The 13,524-nt window shown below is 51.8% G+C and overlaps 1 pseudogene; it reads right to left on the bottom strand.

Annotated features, from left to right (window-relative positions):
- The window catches only part of LOC141096600 (ubiquitin carboxyl-terminal hydrolase 31-like), a 98,534-nt pseudogene extending 91,168 nt beyond the window's left edge, over positions 1-7,366 (bottom strand).
- Positions 7,367-13,524: the final 6,158 nt, after the last annotated feature.

The following is a 13,524-nucleotide window of genomic DNA, read 5'->3' as shown; positions in this document are numbered from 1 at the left end:
CGCACATATGCGCACCCATAGACTTATAATGGGTGTCTTGCTGTAAAAAAACGCATTGCGCGCGCATGCGTTTTTTTGAGGCAAGTCGGACACCCAAAAAATGCAACAGGATGCATTTTGTGCGCCTGAGCGCACACCACAAAAAACGCATGCGCATAAAAACGCATACAAACGCATGTGTATGCGCACATAAGCGCATCCCATGCAAAATATAGGGGGAAAAGCGCATGCGTTTTTTAGCGCTAAATACAGCGCAAAAAAACGCAAGTGTGAAGCCAGCCTTAGGCTACTTTCACACTTGCTTTTTTTTGCAGCGCGTTTTCCCCGCAAAAAAACGCATGGAAAAAACGCATACAAGTTATGCGTTTTTTTCAAGCGTTTGTATGCGTTTTTAGTGCGTTTTTACCGCGTTTGTGTTTTTTCCAACATTATTTGGCCCCTCACACTAACCCAAACCGTGACTTTACTAACCCTAACCCTAACCCTTAACCAAACCATACTAACCCTAACCCTGACCCTAACCCTTAACCAAACCATACTAACCCTAACCCTTAACCAAACCCTACTAACCCTAACCCAAACCATAACCCTAACCCTAACCCCTAACTAACCCTAAACCCTAACCCTTAACCAAACCATACTAACCCTAACCCAATCCCTAACCCTAAACCCCCTTAACTAACCCTAACTCTAACCCAAACCCCTAATTTCCATTGTCTAACCAATGGTCAACAAAAAAAATGCATGCGCAAAAAAACGCATACATGAGCATGCCAATGCGCACATATGCGCACCCATAGACTTATAATGGGTGTCTTGCTGTAAAAAAACGCATTGCGCGCGCATGCGTTTTTTTGAGGCAAGTCGGACGCCCAAAAAATGCAACAGGATGCATTTTGTGCGCCTGAGCGCACACCACAAAAAAACGCATGCGCGTAAAAACGCATACAAACGCATGTGTATGCGCACATAAGCGCATCCCATGCAAAATATAGGGAAAAAAGCGCATGCGTTTTTTAGCGCTAAAATACAGCGCAAAAAAACGCAAGTGTGAAACCAGCCTTAGGGTTTTTTTTTCAATATTTTAATAGCAAGTAATAGTAAGTAATAGCAAATATTTTCATCATTAGATCCCATTTCACCTCATTTCACAATTAATTCCAGGACTTGATCAATCACATATCAAACTACTAATCCAACAAATTCTCATCCACGTACCCACATCTGTACACTCCAGAGTGTGGACCCCACAAATGTTCTTGAAAAATCAGGTCATCTGAAAATTAATTCCAGGACTTGATTACTCGCTAACATTTTTGATCATTTATCTAACTTTGACTGTTTTAACGACTGTCTTGCTACACAAAACTTTGGCTTTCATTTATATTACTTACCGTATATACGCGTGTATAAGCCGAGACTTTCAGCCCATTTTTTTGGGCTGAAAGTCCCCCTCTCGGCTTATACACGAGTCATATACCGGGGGTTGGCGGGGGAGGGGGAGCGGGGGTGTCAGAGACCATACTCACCCCCTCCTGGCACGTCTCTGCAGCCTCTGCTTCTTCCTCGGTCGTCTGCTTCCTGCGTTCAGCGGTCACGTGGTACCGCTCATTAAACTCATGAATATGCGCATATTAATGAGTTTACTGACCGGTACCACGTGACCGCTGAATGCAGGAAGCAGACGACCGAGGGAGAAGCAGAGGCGGCAGAGAAGACCGTGCGCCAGGAGGGGGTGAGTATGACGGGGGCAGAGCAATATTCACCTGTCTCCGTTCTATCGCCGTGCACCGCTGTGTCTCCGGGTCCTCCTGTTGTGATGTTCAGCAGAGGGAGCGATGACGTAGTCAGTGCGCGCTGTTATGAATGGGTCACCGAGGAGGAGAGCAAGCCCAAGCTAAGCCACAGAAAACCAGAGAGGTTGGTAACTAAGCGGATTGCAGACCCCTGATCCTGTCCACACAACTAGCAGTAGCCGTGGAGCGTACCTACGATGATCCTAGACGCCTCAGCACAGCCGGAGAGCTAACTAAGCCTAAAGCAAGAAAGGGGAAATCTAAACTGCCACAGAGCAGACCCCAAAGGAATAGATAGCCCCCAAACATATATTGTTGGTGAGACAAGGTGAAAACACAAACGCAGGCAGGAAAATAGACTGAGCAAATGATAGGGCCCACACTGACTAGACAGGACAGGAAAGGAAAGACGCTGTCTGCAATCACGCAAAAAAACCTGCAAAAAGTCCAACACGTCTGATGCAAAAAACACTGAAGTCGCACGACTTCGCCCACTATATCAGCACTCTGGTATATTCTGAAAGCAGAGCAAAAAGAGGCCAATCTAATAAGGGACAAAAACAAACTGGCACAAGCAGTAACATATGGACGGTAATTCAGCACAGCCCCAGCCGGAGCTGGCTGACCCAAACAAAACTGAGATAGACAAAACCAGATCAATGCAAACAGAATAGCAAATGAACACTTAGCTGAACATGCAGGGACTGAGCTGGAAACATCAGACCTCAGGAGGCAGAAGAAAATCACCAGCAGGGATAGAGGGAGTCGGCTGTCTTAAATCCCAATCTGAAACCCCAGATCTCCAATCGTCGTCCTCATTATCAGGTGGCAAGCCTCTGTTAATCAGATCAGCTCCATTACCTCCAGTAACCACCAGAGGGAGCCCAGAAAGAGAACTTGCAACCCCTCTATCAATCTGACCAGCTCCACTACCTTGAGTAATAACCAGAGGGAGGCCAGAAAGCGAATTCACAACAGCGTGCCCTCTGCTGAATGTCACTGCAGAGACCCGGGAGACAGAGCAGTGGACGGCGATGGAACAGGGACCAGTAAATATCGCCAGTGCACGGGGCTCAGGACACCGGCACCTGGCCCCCAGCGACAGAGGGGTGAGTATGTCATTTGCAGCAGCAGCAAAAAAAGGGGTATTTATGGATTATCTTATGAGGCAGTATAAACCCTTGTGCAGCATATGGGGGTATTTATGGAGAATCTTATGAGGCAGCATTAAGCCATGTGCAGCAGCATATTATGGGGGTATTTATGGAGCATCTTATGGGGCAGCATTAACCCTTGTAGAGCAGCATATTATGGGGGGTATTTATGGAACATCTTATGGGGCAACATTAACCCTTGTGCAGCATATGGGGGGTATTTATGGAGCATCTTACGGGGCAGCATTAACCCTTGTGCAGCAGCATATGGTGGGTATTTATGGAGCATCTTATGGGGCAGCATTAACCCTTGTGCAGCAGCATATTATGGGGGGTATTTATGGAGCATCTTATGGGGCAGCATTAACCCTTGTGCAGCAGCATATGGGGGGTATTTATGGAGCATCTTACAGGGCCGCATTAACCCTTGTGCAGCAGCATATTATGGGGTATTTATGGGGCATTAACCCTTGTGCAGCAGCATATTATGGGGGGTATTTATGGAGCATCTTATGGGGCAGCATTAACCCTTGTGCAGCAGCATATTATGGGTGGTATTTATGGAGCATCTTATGGGGCAGCATTAACCCTTGTGCAGCAGCATATTATGGGGGTATCTATGGAGCATCTTACGGGGCAGCATTAACTCTTGTGCAGCAGCATATGGGGGCATTTCTGGAGTATCTTATGGGGCAGCATTAATCCTTGTGCAGCAGCATATGGGGGGTATTTATGGAGCATCTTCTTGGTCCAGCATTAACCCTTGTGCAGCAGCATAAGGGGGTATTTATGGAGCATTTTACGGGGCAGCATTAACCCTTGTGCAGCAGCATATGGGGGGTATTTATGGAGCATCTTCTTGGGCCAGCAGTAACCCTTGTGCAGCAGTATATGGGGGTTTTTTTTATCTATGGAGCATCTTCTTGGACCACCATTAACCCTAGGCTTATACGCGAGTCAATAAGCTTTCCCAGTTTTTTGTGGTCGGCTTATACGCGGGTCGGCTTATACACGGGTATATATGGTATATTTATGTTAGTGATACGGGCATGATTATTTTATTGGAGGGTCTCTAATAATGACGAAGTTCCATACTTATACACTATGGGCTTTACTGTATGGTTCTTGACGAACCTCTGGTACCAGACAATACTTTACGGTTTCTGTAGAGAATTGGTTGTTTTGTGCGTATAGCGGTTCCTACCTTGGCGGATGGGAGCTTGCTATGGTATCCCACGTCTATTGGCACATTAGTCTCTCATATAGGGATTGATGGAGCTAAACGGACGTTGTCTCTGAAAGTGTCTGCCATTCTAGCCCTGTTGGTGTTCTTTCATCTTTGGAACAAATTCAGCTTTGCCACATAGTTGGCTGCATTTTCCTCCACATTTTGCCCTTCATTCTAGTACAGTTTATTCTTCCTGCTACAATATACGCAAATGCGGGAAAACTGTTTTGTTAGCAAGACCAAATGTATTTTTAGCAGCATGCCTCCCTCTGTGAGTAATAATTCCTGGAAGGATTTTCTTGCTTGCTCAGTGACTCTAGTAGCTTTGGATGGGTCCTAGAACTTCAATTTTACCCTAAAGACCAAATGGTGTGCCATCTATTATTATAGGCAAAGCCATGTGTCCAGTACTCACATTGGTGCCATATTGGATATATTTCTGAACACATAAAAACTAGTGCAATAAAACTTGATGTATGTTCCTCACAGAACGTACAAAAAAGAATCATAAAAGAGACGGTGAAAAAATGCAAATTGTAAATTTTCAAACTTGTGTTGCATCAACTGCATAAAAAATGGTGAAATGGTGATATCAAACTACTCACTTTTGGAAGTGCATTGAGCAGAAGGGTGGTGTGCTGGTAAAAGGGAAAAAAAAAAATCTTTTAAATCTTCTGCCTGAGCGAGTGTGAACGAGCTGAGTGTGACCTGAGCGTAAGTGCGGACTGTGGTAAGTGTGTGACTTGTGATTCAGTGACTTTGAATTCAGGGAGTAATTATTGAATTGCTGTTATATTTTATTAATACTTTTTATCTATTTTTGCTTATCTTTTTGTCTGGTGCAATCCCCATTAGGATGTGCTCCACTATTGCCAATGCCATCCAGTGCACGGCTTGCCGCACGTATGAAATCCTTGAACAGCCGGTCGAGGGTGCATACTCCTGTGCGAGATGTGAGCACGTTGTGCATTTGGAAGCCCAGATACTGGATCTAAATGTGCAGCTGGCAACACTGAGATCCATAGACAATATGGAGCAACACTGAGATCCATAGACAATATGGAAAGGAGACTTCTGATCACTGAGCAGACGCTCAATGAGATAGATGAGGGGGAGATGCTAGGTTGGAGCTGCAGGACAATGAAGCAGCTAGCTGGGTGACAGTTAGAAGGCGGGGTAGAGGGAAGAGCACCAGGGAGGCTAGTCCTGATCTAGCACACCCCAATAAGTTTGCAGATGAGGGGAGTGTCAGTGCAGGAGTAGCACTACTGCAGCAAGGCATGTCCTCTGAAAGCCGGAGGAGTGTCTGCTCCAGTAAGGGAGGAAATAGGAGAGCAGGGCAGGCCAGACAGGTGCTGGTATTGGGAGACTCAATTATTAGGGGAACAGATAGGGCAATCTGTCAAAAAGACAGGGATCGTCGAACGGTGTGTTGCCTACCTGGCGCTCGAGTCCGACACATCGCTGATCGGGTTGACAGATTACTGGGAGGGGCTGGAGAGGATCCAGCGGTCATGGTGCACATTGGCACAAATGACAAAGTTAGAGGTAGGTGGAAGGTCCTTAAAGATGATTTCAGGGAATTGGGCTGTAAGCTTAAGGCAAGGACCTCCAAGGTGGTATTTTCGGAAATACTTCCTGTACCACGTGCCACGCCAGAGAGGCAACGGGAGATTAGGGAGGTTAATAAGTGGCTCAGGAATTGGTGTAGTAAGGAGGGGTTTGGGTTCCTGCAGAACTGGGCCGACTTCTCAGTTGGCTACAGGTTCTACGCTAGGGACGGGCTGCACCTCAATGGTGAGGGTGCAGCTGTGCTCGGGGAGAAAATGGCTAGAAGGTTGGAGGAGTATTTAAACTAGGGACGGGGGGAGGAGGGTATTCCTTTTATAGGAGGGGAAGACAGTGCAGATAGAGACCTGGGCACAAATAATGACATTGGGGGTGGGGGTGGCATGGGGGGTGGGGTTAGAACAGTTAATAATTTAAGAAAGAATAGAGGTACAGAGAGATACATAAAGTGCATGTATACTAATGCCAGAAGCCTCGCAAACAAGATGGAGGAATTGGAGTTAATGTTGTTGGAACATAATTATGACATGGGGATATCTGAGACATGGCTGGATGAGAGCCATGACTGGGCGGTTAATTTACAGGGCTATAGTCTGTTCAGAAATGACCGAACAAATAAGCGAGGGGGAGACGTGTGTTTATATGTAAAATCATCCTTAAAACCCATCCTTCCTGATAATATATATGAATCTAATGAAAATATAGAGTCCCTGTGGGTAGAGATAAGGGGAGGGGGGAAAAATAATAAATTACTGATAAGGGTTTGTTATAAGTCTCCAAAAATAATGGAAGCAACAGCGAATATCCTCATAAAGCAAATAGATGAAGCTGCGACTCAAGGAGAAGACATTATTATGGGGGACTTCAACTACCCTGAAATACATTGGGGAACCAAAACCTGCAGTTCCAGCAACGGTAATGGGGTTTCTGACAACTATGAGAGACAATTACCTTTCACAACTGGTTCAGGACCCAACAAGAGGGGGGGCACTGCTAGACCTAATATTAACCATCAGGCCAGACCGCATAGCAAATGTAAGGGTTGAGGGTCACTTGGGTAATAGTGATCACAAATAAGTTTTCATGTATCCTTTAATAAGATGTGTAGTAGAGGGGTTACAAGGACACTAAACTTCAGGAAAGGAAATTTCCAATGGATGAGAGATGATCTTGGTGCAATTAACTGGGACGATATCCTGAGACATAAAAATACAAAAAGAAAATGGGAGACGTTTATTAGCATCCTGAATAAGACCTGTGCACAATATATACCGTATGGGAATAAACATGCTAGAAATAGGAGGAAACCACTATGGCTAAATAGAGCTGTAAGGGGTGCAATCTAATATATAAAGCTCAAGTGTGTGCAGGCCCGGATTGATAAACTGCCCAGGCGGGCGTCTCTGAGCTTCAAAATGGGCCGCCGGCCCTTTAAATCGTCTGCACAGGCCTTGGTGCGCGCATACTCTCTCGGTGCACGCTCTGACCAGGGCCGCAGCGGCCCGCGTCAGTGCAGGGAAGAGAGCGCGCCAGGGCTTGTACAGACATTTGAAAAGCCTGCCGCCCTCACCTGAAGCTTTCCCTGGGGCTGCTGCTGCTGCGGCGGCGGTGGTAGTCATGGCGGCGGCCCCTCCACCCAGCCAGCCTCCCTGAACCCAGAGGATGGTACGGCTGGCAGCAGAGCTCCTGCTGCTGCTGGGACTTGTGCTGCTCAGCTCACACTGCACATAATTGTGCTGCGAGGGAGTCCTGACAGCCCGGCCAATGTCAGCAGCCAGCAGCCAGCTCTAGGTGAGTCTGCTCCCGGGTATCGCACTCCAGGCCATAAACAAGTTTAGGAAAACTTTACTAGATGGAGTGATGGATGGATGGATGATGCCACCTGCGGCTCCAACCCTGGGTGCAGTGTGAATATGACAATGTGGGGAGGGGGGGTTAAAGGGGGGCTGCACATGATGATGTGGGGATGGGGGGTTAAAGGGAGGCTGCACATGATGATGTGGGGATGGGGTTAAAGGGGGACTGCCCATGATGATGTGGGGATGGGGTTAAAGGGGTGCTGCACATGATGATGTGGGGATGGGGTTAAAGGGGGGCTGCACATGATGATGTGGGGATGGGTTTAAAGAGGGACTGCACATGACGATGTGGGGAGAGGGGGTTAAAGGGGGACTGCACATGATGATGTCGGGAGGGGGTTAAAGGGGGACTGCACAGATTATATGGGGGGTTAAAGGGACTGCACTTGATGTGGGGATGGGGTTAAAGAGACTGTACTTGATGTGGGGATGGGGTTAAAGGGGGACTGCACATATGTGGGGGGTTATAGGGGGACTGCACATGATGTGGGGATGGGGTTAAAGGGGGACTTCACATGCTGTAGGGGGTTATAGGGGGACTGCACATGATGATAGGGGGGTTATAGGGGGACTGCACATGATGATGTGGGGAGGGGGTTAAAGGGGGACTGCACATATAATGTGGGGATGGGGTTAAAGGGGGACTGCACATGATGATGTGGGGAGGGGGTTAAAGGGGGACTGCACAGATTATATGGGGGGTTAAAGGGACTGCACTTGATGTGGGGATGGGGTTAAAGGGGGACTTCACATATGATATGGGGGGTTAAAGGGGGACTGCACATGATGTGGGGATGGGGTTAAGAGGGGACTGTGTTGTGAGTTCATTTTCCCCTTCACCGTTGATGTCTGATGAACTCCCTCTGCTGGTGAAGAGAGGTAGTGAAATTGATTGGGTTGAGAAGAACCTGTCATCTGAACAGGTGGAGCCTGATTGGACACCCGGAATCACTGAGTGGATATAAGGCAGCCGACGCCCTACAGGGGTGCTGGTGATCCTTTCTGCTCTGAGCTCTTGCAACCAGTTAGTCCTGTCTACTGAAAGCTAAGTTTTTGCTCTCTTATTTTTCCTATGACACCTCTGTGGACACTTCTGAGATTCATAGTTACGTTCAGAAAACCGGAGAGGTTGGTAGCTATCGGATTGCAGACCCCTGATCCTATTCACCACAACTAAAGGTAGCCGTGGGGGGTTCCTACGGTGCCCTAGACCCCTCGATCACAGTTGGAAAACTAAATAAGCCTAAAAAAAGGAAGGGGAAATCTAAACTGCCCCAGAGCAGACCCCAAAGCAATAGACAGCCCCCAACATCTATTGTCGGTGAAAAGCAGATGAAAACACAAACACAGACAGAAAGATAGGTTGAGCAAACGATGGGGCCCAACTAACTAAATAGGAAAGGACAGAAAAGATGCTGGCTGCAATCCGCAAAAAACCCTACCCAAAATGTCCCAACCGTCTGATAGGGAAAAAAGGCCCTGAAGTCGCTAGACTTCAAAATCACTATATCAGCACTCAGGTATATTCTGATAACAGAGCAAAGAGATAAACTGATCAGAGACAAAAATGGAGCTCAGCCCGTCCCAACAAAGGCAGGCTGAACACAAAACACGAAGCAAACAGACAAAATCTCATGGAAAAATAAGAGAGCAAAAACGTAGCTTTCAGTAGACAGGACTAACTGGTTGCAAGAGCTCAGAACAGAAAGGATCACCAGCACCCCTGTAGGGCATCGGCTGCCTTATATCCACTCAGTGATTCCGGGTGTCCAATTAGGCTCCACCTGTTCAGATGACAGGTTCTTCTCAACCCAATCAATTTCACTACCTCTCTTCACCAGCAGAGGGAGTTCATCAGACATCAACGGTGAAGGGGAAAATGAACTCACAACAGGACTGCACATATGATGTGGGGGTTAATGGGGGACTGCACAGATGATGTGGGGATGGGGTTAAAGGGGGACTTCACATGCTGTAGGGGGTTATAGGGGGACTGCACATGATGATGTGGGGATGGGGTTAAAGGGGGACTGCATATATGATGTGGGAGTTAAAGGGGGACTGCACAGATGATATTTGGGGTTTATAGGGGGACTGCATATGATGATGTGGGGAGGGGGTTAAAGTGGGACTGTACATAATGATGTGGGGAGGGAGTTAAAGGGGGACTGCACAAGATGAAGTGGGGGGTAAAGGAGACTGCACATGATGAAGTGATTTTTTCCAAGAGTGAGCAGTTGGACTGTGGAAGGTTCGAAATGTGGAGGCGGAGCCCAGGGAACGTACCCCACCAACAGGCTGCGCCCTGGGAACGTGTCCCACCAACAGGCTGCGCTGTTATGATTGGGTCACCAAGGAGGAAAGCAAGACCAAGCTAAGCCACAGAAAACCAGAGAGGTTGGTAACTAAGCAGATTGCAGACCCCTAATCCTATCCACACAACTAGCAGTAGCCGTGGAGCGTACCTATGATGATTCTAGACGCCTCGACACAGCCGGAGAACTAAATAAGCCTAAAGCAAGAAAGGGGAAATCTAAACTGTCCCAGAGCAGACCCCAAAGGAATAGATAGCCCCCAAACTTTATTGTCGGTGAGACAAGATGAAAACACAAACGCAGATAGGAAAATAGGCTGAGCAAATGATGGGGGCCACACTGACTAGACAGGACAGGAAAGGAAAGACGCTGTCTGCAATCACGCAAAAAACCCTGCAAAAAAATGCCCAACACGTCTCATAGAAAAAATACTGAACTCACTAGACTTCGCCCACTATATCAGCACTCTGGTATATTCTGAAAACAGAGCAAAGAGAGGCCAATCTAATAGGGGACAAAACAAACTGGCACAAGCAGTAACATATGGATGGTGATTCAGCACAGCCCCAGCCGGAGCTGGCTGACCACACAAAACTGAAATAGACAAAACCAATCAAATGTGAACAATAGCAAAAGAACACTTAGCTGAACATGCAGGGACTGAGCTGGAAACTAAGACCTCAGGAGGCAGGAAAAAATCACCAGCAGGGATAGAGGGAGTCGGCTGTCTTAAATCCAGTCAGAAACTCCAGATCTCCAGTCATCCTCCTCATTATCAGTTGGCAGGCCTCTGTTAATTAGATCAGCTCCATTACCTCCAGTAACCACCAGAGGGAGCCCGGGAAGAGAACTCGCGACCCCTCTATCAACATAACCAGCTCCACTACCTTCACTAGTAACCAGAGGTAGGCCAGAAAGTGAATTCACAACACTGCGCCCTGGGAATGTGCCCCACCGACAGGCTGCGCCACACCGACAGGCTGCGCCCTGGGAACGTGCTTCACAGACAGACTGTGCCCCGGGAATGTGCCCCACCGACAGGCTGTGCCCTGGACACGTGCCCCACCGACAGGCTGAGCCTCGGGAACGTGCCCCACCGACAGGCTGCGCCCTGGGAACGTGCCCCACCGACAGGTTGCTCCCTGGGAACGTGCCCCACCGACTGACTGCGTCCTGGGCATGTGCCCCACCAACTGGCTGCACCCTGGGAACGTGTCTCACCGACAGGCTACGCCCCGGGAACGTGCCCCACCGACAGGCTGCGCCCCGGGAACGTGCCCCACCGACAGGCTGCGCCCCGGGAACGTGTCTCACCAACAGGCTACGCCCGGGAACATGCCCCACCGACTGTCTGCGTCCTGGGCATGTGCCCCACCAACTGGCTGCACCCTGGGAACGTGCCCCACCAACAGGCGGTGCCTCGGGAACATGCCCCACCGACAGGCAGCGCCTCGGGAACATGCCCCACCGACAGGCAGCGCCTCGGGAACATGCCCCACCGACAGGCAGCGCCTCGGGAACATGCCCCACCGACAGGCAGCGCCTCGGGAACATGCCCCACCGACAGGCTGCGCCTCGGGAACGTGCCCCACCGACAGGCTGCGCCCCGGGAACGTGTCTCACCAACAGGCTACGCCCGGGAACGTGCCCCACCGACTGTCTGCGTCCTGGGCATGTGCCCCACCAACTGGCTGCACCCTGGGAACGTGCCCCACCAACAGGCGGTGCCTCGGGAACATGCCCCACCGACAGGCTGCGCCTCGGGAACATGCCCCACCGACAGGCAGCGCCTCGGGAACATGCCCCACCGACAGGCTGCGCCTCGGGAACGTGCCCCACCGACAGGCTGCGCCCCGGGAACGTGTCTCACCAACAGGCTACGCCCGGGAACGTGCCCCACCGACTGTCTGCGTCCTGGGCATGTGCCCCACCAACTGGCTGCACCCTGGGAACGTGCCCCACCAACAGGCGGTGCCTCGGGAACATGCCCCACCGACAGGCAGTGCCTCGGGAACATGCCCCACCGACAGGCAGCGCCTCGGGAACATGCCCCACCGACAGGCTGCGCCCCGGGAACATGCCCCACCGACAGGCAGTGCCTCGGGAACATGCCCCACCGACAGGCTGCGCCTCGGGAACATGCCCCACCGACAGGCTGCGCCCCGGGAACATGCCCCACCGACAGGCTGCGCCCCGGGAACGTGTCTCACCAACAGGCTACGCCCGGGAACGTGCCCCACCGACTGTCTGCGTCCTGGGCATGTGCCCCACCAACTGGCTGCACCCTGGGAACGTGCCCCACCAACAGGCGGTGCCTCGGGAACATGCCCCACCGACAGGCAGTGCCTCGGGAACATGCCCCACCGACAGGCTGCGCCTCGGGAACATGCCCCACCGACAGGCTGCGCCCCGGGAACATGCCCCACCGACAGGCAGTGCCTCGGGAACATGCCCCACCGACAGGCAGCGCCTCGGGAACATGCCCCACCGACAGGCTGCGCCCCGGGAACATGCCCCACCGACAGGCTGCGCCTCGGGAACATGCCCCACCGACAGGCAGCGCCTCGGGAACATGCCCCACCGACAGGCAGCGCCTCGGGAACATGCCCCACCGACAGGCAGCGCCTCGGGAACATGCCCCACCGACAGGCTGCGCCTCGGGAACGTGCCCCACCGACAGGCTGCGCCCCGGGAACGTGTCTCACCAACAGGCTACGCCCGGGAACGTGCCCCACCGACTGTCTGCGTCCTGGGCATGTGCCCCACCAACTGGCTGCACCCTGGGAACGTGCCCCACCAACAGGCGGTGCCTCGGGAACATGCCCCACCGACAGGCTGCGCCTCGGGAACATGCCCCACCGACAGGCAGCGCCTCGGGAACATGCCCCACCGACAGGCTGCGCCTCGGGAACGTGCCCCACCGACAGGCTGCGCCCCGGGAACGTGTCTCACCAACAGGCTACGCCCGGGAACGTGCCCCACCGACTGTCTGCGTCCTGGGCATGTGCCCCACCAACTGGCTGCACCCTGGGAACGTGCCCCACCAACAGGCGGTGCCTCGGGAACATGCCCCACCGACAGGCAGTGCCTCGGGAACATGCCCCACCGACAGGCAGCGCCTCGGGAACATGCCCCACCGACAGGCTGCGCCCCGGGAACATGCCCCACCGACAGGCAGTGCCTCGGGAACATGCCCCACCGACAGGCTGCGCCTCGGGAACATGCCCCACCGACAGGCTGCGCCCCGGGAACATGCCCCACCGACAGGCTGCGCCCCGGGAACGTGTCTCACCAACAGGCTACGCCCGGGAACGTGCCCCACCGACTGTCTGCGTCCTGGGCATGTGCCCCACCAACTGGCTGCACCCTGGGAACGTGCCCCACCAACAGGCGGTGCCTCGGGAACATGCCCCACCGACAGGCAGTGCCTCGGGAACATGCCCCACCGACAGGCTGCGCCTCGGGAACATGCCCCACCGACAGGCTGCGCCCCGGGAACATGCCCCACCGACAGGCAGTGCCTCGGGAACATGCCCCACCGACAGGCAGCGCCTCGGGAACATGCCCCACCGACAGGCTGCGCCCCGGGAACATGCCCCACCG

Source organism: Dendrobates tinctorius, unplaced genomic scaffold (assembly GCF_039654945.1).
Source record: "Dendrobates tinctorius isolate UK_male_01 unplaced genomic scaffold, ASM3965494v1 ptg000075l, whole genome shotgun sequence".
Classification (NCBI taxonomy): Eukaryota; Metazoa; Chordata; class Amphibia; order Anura; family Dendrobatidae; genus Dendrobates; species Dendrobates tinctorius.
Note: the sequence above shows the minus strand (reverse complement) of the source record. Positions and strands in the feature narration are given on the sequence as shown.